Raw genomic sequence first — 14,841 nt, forward strand, 5'->3', positions numbered from 1 at the left:
AAATTTATCAATTTACAGGAAATTCAGGAGACTTGAATATGTTAAATGGCACTACAGAGAAGCAATCTGTAAAATGGTTAACTTCTCAGGGCAAACAACCTGGTTTAACAAAAAATTTTAAGGAAAGAAAAAATACAGAGATATAGGAAGAGTTCAAGAGATTAAAAGTGATTTAATCAACATGCCAAACACCTGTCAAGTACTGACCTTATCTGGATCCCACCTCAAACAAACCAACTCTAAGTATTTATATATATATATAAAAAACAATCAGAAAAATACGAAACCTGATTACATACTTGATATTAAAACACTTGCTATAATTTTTTCAGTATGATAATGATATTATGCTTATTTTATAAAGACTATCTTTTAGAGAGCCATACTCAAATGTTGAAAATTTACAAATTAAATATGTCTGACATTTGATTCCAAAAAGTACAGGGAGTCCTGGCCAAGGTGGCTCAGTTGGTTAGAGTGTCAGTCATTCCATAAAAACTAAGGGTCGTGGGTTAGATTCCAGGTCAGGACACATGCTTGGGTTGCTGATTCCATACCAGGTCAGGACAAGTGCAAGAGGATACTGATCAATGTTTCTCTTCCTCTCTCTCTCTCCCATCCCTTCTCTCTAAAATCAACAAGCATGTCCTCAGGTAAGGATTTTTTAATAAGTGCAGGGATTAGAGGTGGGATAGTGTTAGATATAAATACAGAGGAAACAACACTGCCAATAATAATTTTTGAAACTCAATGATGGATACATGGGAACTCTTCACACTATTCTCTCTAGTTTTATACGAATACAGGTTTTAAATATTTTGTAATAAAAAAAGATTAAAAAATACTGCTGTCTAAGAAATTGGATTATCTGCCTAGGACTGCAAATAATATACATATTCCCACAGCAGATTAATGCACAGTCAGGCATAAGTGAATGTAAATTTATCATGATCAGACTATATTTACAAGAAATCATTTGACATGAATTTCACTAATATTCAACATGCTAAACTCTCTATGTAATTATTCTTATTTACAAGCCTATTAATATCTAACCAATTTATGGTTTTCCATGGAAAAAAATTATGTTCAAGTATGATTTAGTTTTTCTGTTAAATAAAGTAATGGTCACAGAAAAACTTGGCAGATAATTTCGCAGAGTCATGACCATCTTTCCAGTCCAGGATTTTCAACCGATATGCCACCAGTGTGCCACAAGAATTTTTAAAACATGCAATACCTAACTATGTAGTCAGGGACACTGACCTCTTTTCCCTTAGACTGTTAAATTTTAAAAAAAGACAACAGCCAACACAACAATAACTATCTGGTGTGAATGCATCAAAACTATACCTATTTTTTATCAGCAAAAAGAATTCTTTTTGGTGTGCCGCAGAATTTTAGTAATTACTTTATGTGTGCTATGAGATGATAAAGGTTGAAAATTGCTGTTCTAGTCCTATGGGTCTATGGTAATTCTAGAATTTATCAGCAGCAGCCTTACTGCATAAGTACTCCAGCTCACTGAGTTCCAAACAGGACTAGTTTTATCTTGTGTATAAACACCCTTTCCTGCCTTCCTACTCTGAAGTAAATAGCCAAACAAACAGATGGCAGACCAAGAGGGCAAGAGTGGTGATAAGGAGGAAGTTAAAAGAAAGCACTATGGAAAAAGAAAATAACACAGAACAAAAATACTAAGAATAGGTAAGATTCAGCAATTCCTTAGATTTTTGCAAAACAAAGTCACATTTGTCAATCATCAACTACTTTAAATGAAGTGATTCTATTAATGTTTTTGCATCTCACTTTATTCCCTTATATAAGGTACCTTTAAGAATTTTGAAAAGTCCCTCTTAATTAAACCTGAGACCAATTTAAATTAACCAAAGCAATTTAAACTATCCCAAAATAAACAAAGGAATCTGGGGACACAGTAAACTTTCATAAGCATGTCACTAAGGCCATATGTTACATCAGCCTTTTCAGAATCTACCAAACTTTGTCTTTGACCCCAGAAAAGTAAAGAACCCCACCTCTATGCTAATCTACAATACAATAAAAACAGCATCAATACTACTTCAGCCTAACTGGTAAGTTTTTTGTTTTGTTTTGTTTTTAAGATTTGTATTTATTTATTTTTAGAGAGGGAAGGGAGGGAGAAAGAGAGAGAGAAACATCAATGTGCGGTTGCTGGGGGCCATGGCCTACAACCCAGGCATGTGCCCTGACCAGGAATGGAACCTGTGATGCTTTGGTTCGCAGCCCGCGCTCAATCCACTGAGCTATGCCAGCCAGGGCACTGGTAGGTTTTAATGAAAATACTAGATTAACAAAGATTACAATAGCATTTCTATTTCGATTATAATCTCAATCTAAATTATATTTCTTAAAAATGCCTAAGCTTTCCATTTAATAAACATTAAGAACATGCTAATTGTAACAGGCCATCTTTGCCCATTCACCATGCCAATTCTCTTCTGCTTCTAGATTAAGCAAATTTCCAATCACTTATTTAAGAAATTAAGCCCACAACAACATATAATGCAAAAGTCCACCACTACAACTCTGGCAGTTTTGCCAAGGAATAGCAACTTCCTTTATGAGTAGAATCTTCACAAAAGAGTCTCACAATTAGAAGTTATTCAAGGGCCGTTTCCTTAGGCAGCTACCTCTCTCCTCTGTGGAAACTTGTCAAATGGCAGAATATCTACTCTGCCTATTTCACAGAGGTGTTATGAGATCAACTGAGAAAATGTTTACCAAGTACTTTGTAAATTAAAAAGAAATACACACATATAAGTCATTATTTCACAACTTGTTTGCACTTTAGACAGGTGGCAGACTAAACTTGCTCCTAAGGTCTACTAAGAAAAACTTCCTATTTCAAGGCATAAAGATTCACTAATATTTACTTTTCTATAGAAAAGTCCAATCTTTATACTAATTACTGTTCTAACGTCTATTCCCCCCTCCTTTGGAAGAACAGAACTAGAAACATTCTTTTAAAAGACAAAGCCACATGCAGTACCTAATATTCTATTTGTCATTATGAGTTCCTGAACACCTATATAGAATGATCATGCCCATATGACAGGGGTGTCAAACTCATTTTCACCGGGGGCCACATCAGCTTCATGGTTGCCTTCAAAGGGCCAAATGTAATTTTAGGACTGTATAAATGTAACTGCTCAACAGTTAAGCAAGAGCCTGGCACTACTGCCAGATAAAAACAAGGTGTCAGGCAGGATAAAACAAGGTAGAGGGCCAGATTCAGCCTATGGACCTTGTGTTTGCCACCTGGGCCATATGACATTACTTGGCTGGCATTTTAGGTCAGCTAAAACCATTAAGCTAAGGCTGGCCATCTCCATGTTCTGCACCTGACAGTTTACACCAACACCCCGATTTGTTCCTGAATTCTACCACTTACTCCACCACTTACTAGTTGTGTGATCTTGGGCAAATTACTTAACCTGTCTTATGCTTTAATTTCCTTATTTGCAAAATAAATGGTTTAAATGTGGTTTAAGCAATAGACAGTTCAACCAGATTCAAACATGGTCCAAATGAAAGTACTTAGAATGATGCCTGATACAAAGTAAATTGCTCAGTAAGTGTTACCCATTATTATTTATTTATGTGTGCATCTGTCTACTCCACCATACCACCTTCACTAAATTACAGAAATCTCTCCATCATTCTCCAAAAATCCTTCTTTTCAAAACAATGAGCAATTTTGAGAAAACAGAAACTAGTACCATATTACTGACAGAATTTCAGTATATGACTATACTTGGTTGTATAAGAAGTTCAGTACAACCTTATACAAAAGATACTAGCTCCCACATGCTTCTGAATTATACGAGATCTGTCCAGAGGGTATCCAGCCATGTAATGTGAAAAATAGAGACATTTATTAAAGGTACAACATATAAGAAACATGTACACAGGACAATGATGCCTAGTCCCCAACAAAATAGGTACCTCGGGACCTCACAAAGCTCTCCCAACTGCCCTGTCATACTTCCCTGAATCTCTTGGATGGTCTGAAATCTCTTCCCTTTCAATGGTGATTTTAGTTTTGGGAAAAGCCAGAAGTTGTAGGATGCCAAATATGGGCTGTAGCAGGACTAAGTCACCCAGGTGACTTGATGTTTGACCAAGAAACTCTGCATGGGATGTGATGTATGAGCAGGCCCATTGTTGAGATAAAGTTGTCAATCGCCAGTTTCACATAGCTGCAGCCTTCTGAATCATCCAAATATTTTCCGCAGAAAAATGTTCAAGCTTAACACAAAATCTGATGCAGATTCGCTGCTCTGCTTGCTCAGTCATCTTGAATGTGACAGCCACACAGTACTCATGCTCACTCAACGGTGTCTACTATCCCCACTGACTAGTACAGTGATGTTATCATCTTTCACCCAGGAGCATTCCAGTCCACTCTCCTTGGCTGCCAGGTTACATCAGCACAAACCATTTTCATTATATTAACAATGGCTGGACTTTTTCTGGACAGCCCTCATATTAACACACAGATATTCTTCCTAGTTTTTTTGGTTTTGTTTGGAGTTTTTGTTTTTGTTTTTTTAGCTTATCAACAGCAGAAATTTACTGCTCGCAGTTCTGAAGGCTGGAAGTCTGAGATCAGGGTGCCAGCATGGTCACATGAGGGCCCTCTTCCAGTTGCAGACTTGTCTGTTTACCCTCACACGGCAGAAGAGTCTAGGGAGCTCTACAGAGCCTCTTCTACCCTCATGTCTTAACCACTTCCCAAGAGTCCCACTTAACACACCATTATCTTTGAGGATCAGGATTTCGACACATGAATTTGGGGGATCTGTCTAGTTCTAGGTTATGTTATACTATATTTCTAATTAGGACAGCAAAGCTGCTTATTTGAATTGTATCATATAAAGTTGCCATGACAAACAGTTTTATGGTATAGTGACTAACAGGAAAGGTTAAAATACAGCAAAATTTAAAAGGGCTCATATAATTGCTACTATATTAAGTTTTAAAAAAGCTTGGAAAACAATGTATTTCCCCCAAAACCAAAACCAACAAGACTTTAAATCAAGAGTTTAGAGTGAGGAAAATATTTCTCTTCCAAGTGCAAGAGAAAATAGCACCACTACATCAACATCACTGCCATTATAATTAGACAACCAAAGAGCATGTTAAACAGTGCAAACACACAAGAGCTGAAGTTCCAGTTTGTTTTTTACACATCACTTAGCATATCCTATACACAATTATGTGTTCTTGATAACATTATAAATTCTAAAACTTAACATTTCATATGTGAGTACCCAATGTACAGAATTCACAGTAGTGTTTAACTGACTTAATAATTGTCCTTTGGCTTAAAACCTTAAAAAGGCAGAATCGCTTAATCTAATTTAGAGACAATTTTACTCCATAGACCACATCCTAGAGCTGCACCCCTGGCTCACTATGGGGCAGGGTCTTTCTAGGGACCAGAATGAACAATACATTTAAGGTTCCTGCTCTTATGGACTTTACAGTCTAGTGGAAGTCTACTAGGAAGCCAAATAACAACCAAGTAGACAAATAAGTCATTCAATTTCAGGAAGCATAGGTGTTATAAAAAACAAATCAAGAGAAATGAGGAGGGATAGCCATTGTTTTCTATAGTGCCATAACTGAAGATCTCTCTATAGAGATAGACTCTGAGATCCCCTCTGAATTATGTAAAGGAGCAAGTAATGCAAAGACCTGAGTGAAGAGCACTCCAAACAGAGCAAAAACAAATATAAGCCCTGGGAATGCACCTAGAATGATTAAAAATATAGGGAAGTTCAGTGTAGCAGAAGTGGAGTGAAAAAAGAAAGGTGAACAGGTGCTACCTAACTACATCATGTAGTACCTTGTAGGACATGCCTAGGAATTTGGCAATTTTCATTGTAAAAGGAAGTCACTGTAAAATATTAAATAGAAGAGTGGCCTATCAGACAGTTAAAAAGGTCATCCTAGCTATGAAGTACATAATAGACTGCAAGAGGTCAAGTGAAAAAGAATGGAAACCAGTGAAGAGAATATTGTAATTATCTAAGCAGATGAGGAGGCTGTTTAGACCAGGGTAATAAGGTAGAGATGATGATATGTGATCAGATTCAAAATATATTCAAGAGATAGAGCCAAGAGGATTTGCTGATAGACTGCTTATAGGATATAAAGAAAAGGAATCACAGATGACACCCAGGCTTTTGGTCTGGGTGACCAGTTAAATGGACCTGTCTTTTACTAGGAGTAGTTTCATAGGAAATGACAAGGGTAGGAATCACACCTTCTGTGTTGTAAAAATTTAGTTTGAGCCCTGGCTGGTGTAGCTCAGTGGATTGAGCGAGGACTGGGAACCAAAGTGTCCCAGGTTCGATTCCCAGCCAGGGTACATGCCTGGGTTGCAGGCCATAACCCCCAGCAACCGCACATTGATGTTTCTCTCTCTCTCTGTCTATCTCCCTCCCTTCCCCTCTAAAAATAAACAAATAAAATCTTTAAAAAAAAATAAGTAAATAAAATCTTTAAAAAAAATCTAAAAAAAAAAATTTAGTTTGCGATGCCTACTAGAGAGCCAAATGAGATGTGAAATAGGCAGATGAACTATGACACTGGACCTCAGGGAAGGGGTCTAGGATGAACATACAAATGAAGGAGTCAATCAGCATATAAAGTTTTTAAAGCCATAGAAATTGATAAATAAAGATTGGAAAGACTTTGTTTAATCCTCACACCAGCCCTATAGGGAGCAACTATTATTATTCCCATTCTACAGATCAGGAAACTGAAAGCTAAGAGATTAAGACTTGACCAACATCACTCTGTTAATAAGTAGTTGAGTTAGGGGTAAAAAAGATCTAACTACAATGACCATGACCTTTCTCAACTGAGGTTCATCACTAAAACCAGAGTTTGAAGTGAATTCTGAAGTGAATATTTTCTCAGTTTTCCCAAGGATGGTTCATAACTAGTCCTATTCTAGATGCATTGGAGAGAAGTTAATTCTTTACAGACAATAAACATCCAAATATCCTGAAACATTAGGATTTAGTAGTACTCTCATAGAAACCCAATTAAGGAAAAAGCTGTACTATACTACCATTATTCTATTATTATCCCACTACTACTACTACTACTACTACTACAAATTACCTAAAATGAGAAAGTTGGTGGGCAACATTAAGTAAATATCCTGTGATGTTTCATGGCCTTCCCTTTGTAACCAGTAAAACCAAGTATTATTTAGTGATTCTTATAGCACCAAAGGCGATTTCACATTAACTAAGACTACACCAGACCTCCACTGAGACCATTCACAATCAGGACTCAGCATTTGTTTTCCTGAGAACATCAGTTCATCAGAAAACCACTAAGAATGTCAGTTCTTCCAATGCAAGAGTCTTTGTTTTTTCATTAATGTGTTCCAAACACCTGAACAGTGACTTTGCTGGGAAAGAACTTAAATTTCCAGCCTTGTCAGGCACAGTTTGTTCCCTTGTAAGACAGGGATGTTTTCCATGTTATCTTAGTTTACAGGCACCAGTAAAATCTGATAGGATTATCCTAATCCAGAACTTTAAACTCTAGATTTCATCTTTCTAAAATTGGCCATATTTCTTTTTTTTTTAAGATTTCACTTATTTATTTAGAAAGAGGAGAAGGGAAGGAGAAAGAGAAGGAAAGAAACATCAGTGTGTGGCTGCCTCTCATGTGTCCCCCATTTGGGATCTGTCTGGCCTGAAACCCAGGCATGTGCCCTGACTGAGACTCAAACCAGTAATACTTCAGTTCACAGCCCATGCTCAATCCACTGAGCTACACCAGCCAGGCGGCCGTATTTCTTAAGGAAATATTAAAGGTTATAGATATGGCCATTAGTGGTCAAAAAAAAAAAAAAAAAAGCCCCAGCTCATGTGGCTCAGTGGATTGAACACCAGCCGGTGAATCAAAGGGTCAATGGTTGGATTCCCAGCCAGGGCACATGCTTGGGCTGCGGTCTGGTCCCTGGTAGGGGGCGAGTGCAAGCCAAACCACACACTGATGTTTCCCTCCTTCTCTTTCTCCATCCCTTATCCTCTAAGAATAAATAAATAAAATATTTTTTAATTGCCATAGCATGGTGTTAATATGTATTGTGTGTGCTGTTCAAAATAACTAGCATAAAATGTGAACCAATAACTACTATAGCTTATGGAAAAAATAGCTAAAGGAAAAAATACTCTCCTTATAATTTCAGTTATCCTTTGTGAAATTCCACAGGTATTACTTCCGAGAATGGATATTATAAATCAATGTAGCACCTCCATTAAATGCAAAAGGTTTCCAATGAATAATCCTTGCTAGACAAGAAATTGCATTCCAATCTATTTCATTTGCACATAATAACCCACATGTATCCATGTAGTATTAGGAGACAATCTATTTCATTTTCAAGCTGTTAAGACCTGCCAACCATAGTCATTAAGTGCCCTTCCACCATGGTTTGGGTAACTGAAAAAACTACAGAAATCCTGACCGGTGTGGCTCAGTGGTCGGGCATTGTCCCACAAACCGCAAGTTCACCAGCTTGATTCCCTGTCAGGGCACATGCCTGGATTGCTGGCCAGGTCCCCCATTTGGGACATGCAAGAGGCAACCAATAAATGTTTCTCTCACATATCGATGTGTCTCTCCCTTCCTTTCCCCCTCACGTACCCTGCCTCTAAAAATAAATAAATAAAATCTTAAAACAAAGACTACAGAGCACTTGTTAAAATCAGTCATATCTGGAAAAAAAGAACAACATATTTTTGTTAGTGAGACTGTGGGAAACACAGGTGCTCTCATACATTACTGGTAGGAATGCAAATCAGCACAACACTTTGGGAGAAAAACTTGGCAATACCTAAAACACTACATATGCACTTAACTTTTTACTCAGCAATGCCACTCACAGGAAATCTATCTTGAAGGTACACCTCTAACAGTACAAAAATACATATGCACAGGTCATTTATTGCAGCATTGTTTATAATTGCAAAACACAGGAAACAATCTAAACGCTCTTAAGTAGAAGAATAGTTAAATAAATTAAGATACATCCACACAGCCTAGTAGTATACAACTATAAAAAAGAATGAATATTTAAAAAAATGTATCTCTTCAAAAGAATGAACTGATTTGGAGTGACTTCCCAGATGTACTGTTAAGTGATAAAAGTAAAGTTCAAAAGAGTATAACATGCCACTCTTCATATAAGAAAGAGGATATAGGAAAACAGCTTAGCAGTTCCTCAAAAAATTAAACACAGTTACTATATGACCCAGCAATTCCACTACCAGGTGTATACACAAGAAAATTGAAAACACATGTCCACACATAACCTCATACACGAATGTTTATAGCAGTATCATTCATAATAGCCGGAAAAAATGGAAAACCACATGTTCATCAATTAATGCACGAATGAATAAAATGTAGTATATTCACACAATGGAGTATCATTAAGCTATAAAAAAGGAATAAAGCATTGATATATGCTACATGGATGAACCTCAAAAAATTATGCTAAGTGTAAGAAGCCATGCACAAAAAGTCTGCATATTATATAATTTCATTTACATGAAATGTCCAGAATAGACAACTTCATAAAAGCAGAAAGTATATCAGCAGTTAACCAGGGCCTGGGGAATGGGAAGTGACTGCTAATGGATACAGGGTTTCTTTTGGGGGTGACAAAAATGTTCTTGGATTAGACAGTGGTGATGGCTGCACAACCCTGTGCAAAAACCACTAAAAACTAAAATACTAAATACTAAAAACCACTAAACTGTACATGTCAAACATGTGAGTTTTATGGTATATGAATTGTATCTCAATAAAAAAAATTGTATGAGAAAAAATATAAGAAAACATGCACAATCTGTTCATTTGTATAGAAGAAATAGTGGAAAAATAAACCGGAAACTGAAGAGACCGGTTAACTACAGAGCATGGAAAACAGATGGGGAGCAGGGGAACTGGGGGTAGAGATGGGAACAGGATAGCAGGAACAAGGTGTAATACTTCTTACTTTTAAGTATGTCTTTTACGTACTAATGTTTAGTAATAGTAATGTTTCATATAACAAAGTAACTATACAAATAATGACAATCAACCAGAACTGGGGGAACCCAAAATGGAAAACAAAGAATTAATTGCATTACAGATGAAGAACATAACCACGCTAAAAGAAGTGGGGGAAAGAACTAACCTAAGTAATTTTGGAAAACAGTAATTTTGCATCAGATACTATAACAATAAAGACACACACACACAAAGCTGTACACAAAAACTGCATTTAAGTAGCAAATATGTTTCTCACAAGGGTATGGATTGGAAATCACAAATACTTGATGTGCAGAAAGATATAAAAGTGGATAAATATGTTAGTATCCACTATAGATGAGAGCCAGGTTCCTCACTTCAGGAAAAAAGTTACAAATAAGAATGGGGAAAAGCTGGAATGAACCTTGTGGTGTTGAACTGGAATAGGAGGTAGCAATATGCACTCACAGTTTTTATCATATATAGAAATAAATGTGTATGTGCATATGCCACATGCTCACCTGCATGGACGGGTTAGTATATAAACATTATTTCCTAGCTCTGTCCTCTGAAGGCCTAGGAGTAATGACACCCCAATGAGCACATCTAGCATCCAGATCTTGATTTAAATTTTATTCTGCAATAAAAGGAACCAGAGCTCCTTAGAGAAGTGGTTGATTCAAGGAAAGATATAAAATAAGGAATAGCCTGTGGTGCCAGAATATAAAGCAGTACTCAAAAAAGGGTAGAGGCCACCCTGGTAGAGCTCCATTAGTGGCCAAACTGATAACAGTTTGAGCAACAAAATACTACTACTATTGAATTATAACCTGTAGAATAAATACCCAAGAGATTATACTTATATAAATAAATAATTGAATAAATAAATAAGGGACATCTCTTTCTTACAGAAGAATTCCAATAATAAATGCAAAAGGGATGAGAGAAATACAAAATCACTGTTATGCAAATGCCACAGTAATAACTGTTGCAGACAAGATCCACCAATAGATGCTAAAATCAGTGGGAGCAAGTGCGAGAAACAATATATCTCAAAGTATAAAGAATAGCAACTTGACAGTGGAGAATATAGCAACAGCCACCTTAACAAAGCCATCAAGGTTAAAATATCACCAGCAGTGAGACATATCAACACCATGAACCTTCTAATATGATACACTGAGGACACGTCACTTCTGTGGTTTTCTTGCAAACATATATAACTCTCAAGCCCAAAATGAGAAAAATTCTACAAAATAACTGACCACTACTAATCATGTCAAGGTCATGAAAGAGAGGAAAAAATGAAGAACTGACAGAGATTGGAGGAGACTAAGAAGATACAACAACTAAATGCAATATGGGATCTTAGGACAAAAAAAAAATGCATGAGGGGCAAAACTGGTAAAATTCTAATAACGTCTGTAGTTAACAGTGTTATACCAAAGCTAATTTCCTGATTTTGTCATTGTGCTACGGTTATGTAAGTCATCAACATTAGGAGATGCTGTATGAAAGGTATATAGGAACTCTGTACTATCTTTGAAACATTTCTAAGTCTCTATTTCAAAATAAACAGCTGAAAATAAAACCCCACAATCAATCATCTTATTCAACTTCCACATTTCCTTGCTCAGGGGTCTCATCTGGACTTTAAAATTGCCATTAACTTAAAGGACCCATTAAGTAACAGCAAAACAAACTAACATCATAAAAATAAGATCTGGCATCTAAAAAGTAAATTACCTACTTTATGTTCCCTTATAAATTTTTCAGTCAAAAATATTTGCTAGCTGTTGTGACTTTACTGGCTTTGAAAACTCCTTTTTAAATGACATGACTAATTTTTTGTTTTCAACAGCACAATAATCCGCAGTATGTGAACGTAACTGCATTTCATTTGTCTGTTAAATCAGTTTTATTTACATTAAAAATTATCTTCAACAGATTATAGTAAGTTTGTTACTTATTATTACATAGTTGTCCAACTATAAAATTCAAGCTTTGTTTCACAGGTCAATTTGCTTTTATCCCAACACAATTGTCTCTCCATACCCCAAACCACAAAGTTATTGTAATTTTAACTTCTAAAAATCTGATTTTTAAAAAATCAGCTGTTCAATGTATCCAGTCCATTTTTTTTATTTCAAATATTAAGAAAGAATCATTTAGTCATTCATGGGGAAAAAATGCTTAGGACATTTGAATTGTATTGCTATTTATTATTTGCATCTTGTACTGACCCCTCGAACCCAATAAACAACACAGTCTTCTAAATTTCTTTAATCAAATAAGATTTTTAGGAGACAGTTATGTTAATAAGCAGATTAAGTGATACATTTACATTTACTTTCTCCTCCATGCACCACCTGGATGCCTATACTGGGAATGAAAGACGTACATGACCCACAAATGAATGGGTAAGTGTCACATGCAAACAGCATGACTAGAAATTTAAGAAACAAAGTGATAAGAACCTTAGGCAAAGCAAAATTCATAAAAGTTTAGAATTCCTAGAAGTCTTAGTAGCCACTTAATCCATTCCAATGACAACCCCAGACAGATGACCACCTATCCTATTTTTAAAAGCCTTGGGATTTCCAACTTCCCTACATTTTGCCATAAAATCCTAACGTGATTTAGGGGAAATACTACAACACTATTCTTTGCCCTACCTAATACTTTCTTTTCTCAAATATATAATGATACATTCTAACTCACTTCCAAGACTCTCTCTCTATATATATACACATGCGATATAAACATACATATATATGATATATAAAATCAAGAATGTAACTCACATGTGCATATATGTGCATACAGGCACCTAGGACACTCAGTTTTGCTTGTATAAACACACATGATTAGAAACCTGTATAATCAAACGTACAAATCCACAATCACAAAAGCACTAGGAAACAATGTCACATAATGATTTTGGTCTAAAAATAACCAACGGAAATCACTTTTATAAAACCTTGAGGTACACAGGTTTCTTTGCACTATAAATAATCAAAGTTTATCTGCTTTACACAAACACTCTTCCTCTTCAGAATCTGCCTCGGGGAAAACTGTAAAAACACACTTGTTCTAGATCCAGGCAGATAATTTTTAATGTTTGATTTTTAGAACCATTTAACTAACAATCATTTTGGAAGAGGGCCCAATGAAAGAGATAGTGATGACTGAGTACAGCCAGTGATAACGAACAAGCCAGTTTTAATCAAGCAGGCCAAAGACGTGACTGACTCAAATAAAAACAAATCATTTTTTGGAACACATATACTGGAGAAGTCCCAATCAAGGATGAGCCAAGTACTATTTGAAAAAATTGCCTGTTAGCAGAATCCACCAAAATGTTAACCATGAAATGCTATCTCTGGAAATGTAATTATAATGATGCGTTAGTTTGCTCAGATTTGGTGTTCCTGCTATTCTGATTATCCATATGGGCCACAGAATTTACAGGCATTATTTTAAAATTAAGGCAAATTACCCTGTGCTTCACAGCTCTCTAGGATGGAAAACGTGTCTTTTACATAACCTCCCCGGGAGATGTGGTACCACCTCCCGTCTCCCAGGAACCCGCCACCCATCACCATGTTCTCTGGGACAGCTTCTGTCATCATCATCCTCATCTCACTACAAAGGCTAAACAATGCATCTCGTCTCCCCTCCTGGTAGCAGAGGCTGTACATTGTTATTTTAACGAGGCGGCAGATTTGGAAAAAGGTTTACCAGATGATGATGAGCTTCCTCCACCCAAATGCAGAGGAAAGGAGAAAGCCACCTCGTCCCAACCTCAACCTCCACCCCTCAAAAGGTGGCTGGCGAGAGGGACAAAGAGGTCGCAGCTCTCCTCGGATCTGAAAAAAGAGACGGGCCGCTGGCACCCGGCTCCAGCCCTCGCCAGCTGAGGGAGGCTCGTTAGCGGATTCAAAGGGTAAAGGAAAGGGTCAGAGATGAGACCCCGGAGGATAGAAAGACACGTACAGCAAGCTGCCGGAGGGGCGGGTCCCTCCGCCTTCTCGGGCGTGCGGCTCGGCTTCTAACGAGCCTCTGTAGGCGCCCAGCCGCCAGAGGTCCCTGAGGCCAGGGGGCCTCACCACACTGGGAGGGCTCCCTCAGGCCTTCGCCTGCCGCCCACCCAAGACCCCGCCAGCCCGGCTCGCCCGCGGCCCCGAACCGGCCCCGGCCGGCCTTGTCCTGCCGACCGGGTGCCAAGCACAGGTGGCCAGAAAAAAGAGGAGGCGTTACCATACGTAGCTCCGGAGCTGGCGGGGGTGGGGCGCGGCTCCTGTGACCCGAGCCCCGGTCAGCAGCGGCTGCGGTGGCCGCGTCCTTTATTTTTGCTGCAGCGGCGGCGACTTGTCAAAGGGAAAGACGTAAGAGGCGGCGGCAGCAGCAGCGGCGGCAGGCGAGTCTCGCGGGATTTTGGCGGAACTCTCGCGCGGTCCGGAACCCTCACCCCGCCCCCCCAGGGCGAGCGAGGGAGGCGAGAGAGACTGGGGGAGGAGCACCGGGCGAGGTTGCGGGAGGAGGGGAAAAGGGAAGAGGGTTCAACTCCGGGGAGGAGAGGGTGTAGGGGACCTGAGAGACTTACGCTCTTTGAAGACCGAAGCGCCGCGTAGCCCTCACCTTTCAGCCCTTGAGGAGCGGACCGGACTCCGTCTACGAGGCACAACAGGGACGTTTCACAAAGGGCTATGAGGAGTGGGGGGCCCAGCCAGCGCCCCAGGTTTTCCT

At 38.3% G+C, this 14,841-nt stretch overlaps 1 protein-coding gene across 9 annotated transcripts in view; it reads right to left on the reverse strand.

Moving 5' to 3' along the window:
- HERC1 (HECT and RLD domain containing E3 ubiquitin protein ligase family member 1) overlaps positions 1 to 14,472 on the reverse strand; it is a 177,553-nt gene extending 163,081 nt beyond the window's left edge. For all 9 annotated transcript variants that reach the window (XR_004905037.1, XR_004905043.1, XR_004905041.1 and 6 more), the window contains exon 1: positions 14,353 to 14,472. The gene's annotated coding sequence lies outside the window, so the exon portion shown is untranslated. The remainder of the gene's footprint in view (positions 1 to 14,352) is intronic.
- Between the last annotated feature and the right edge of the window lie 369 nt (positions 14,473 to 14,841).

This window comes from Phyllostomus discolor, chromosome 1 (genome assembly GCF_004126475.2).
Source record: "Phyllostomus discolor isolate MPI-MPIP mPhyDis1 chromosome 1, mPhyDis1.pri.v3, whole genome shotgun sequence".
Taxonomy (NCBI): Eukaryota; Metazoa; Chordata; class Mammalia; order Chiroptera; family Phyllostomidae; genus Phyllostomus; species Phyllostomus discolor.